This window comes from Bos indicus, chromosome 19 (genome assembly GCF_029378745.1).
Source record: "Bos indicus isolate NIAB-ARS_2022 breed Sahiwal x Tharparkar chromosome 19, NIAB-ARS_B.indTharparkar_mat_pri_1.0, whole genome shotgun sequence".
NCBI lineage: Eukaryota > Metazoa > Chordata > Mammalia > Artiodactyla > Bovidae > Bos > Bos indicus.
Genome location: NC_091778.1, coordinates 52169953 through 52170626, shown reverse-complemented (window position 1 = coordinate 52170626; position 674 = coordinate 52169953).

Below are 674 nucleotides of genomic sequence, written 5' to 3'. Positions count from 1 at the left end.
GACCCTCCTGTCATCTTTTCCAGGGGAGGGTCCTTCGGTCCTCCGCTCTGCGCCAAGCTTCCAGCCACAGGCCTCCAGCCTAGCTGGATGGCGATACGTGAGCCCAGAGGCTGCTTGCCGGGGCTTGTTCTTGTTAAGGACACAGGTGTCTTCCTTGAACTGCCTGCCCTTTGGTTTTGAACCTCACTGACATTAACAGCTCCCTCTCTGTGGAGGACACGAGTTTGGGGAGAAAGGCCTCTGGGTGTCGCCCGCTTGGCTGCAGCTCAGGCCAGGCCCCCAGCCCCTGACAGGAGAGAGGATGTTGCCTCCACCCCCGGAGGGTGGGGCGGGCGGGGCGGCCTGGGGTTTCCCGGGGCCTGCCCGCCCCACCGTCTGAGTGCACTTCAAAGTGGCTGTGGGGGGGGCACGGGCCCTGGCACTTGTCGCCAGCCTCTCCCCTCAGGTCTAATTACTTCCACATGCGCCCAGAGCTTTGAAGCCCTGAGACTCCCTGTGGGAGGGGGGAGAGGAAGATGGGGGACAGAGGCGGGGAACGGGTGCAGGAAGGAGCCAGTGGGGCTAAACTAGGGAGGACGGGTGGGCTGGCCCCCTACCTGTGCCACCCTTGGGGGAGGGGGCAGGGCTCCTGGGTGCCCATGGCAGTTGGGCAGATGTCCCTCCCCAGCAGGCCA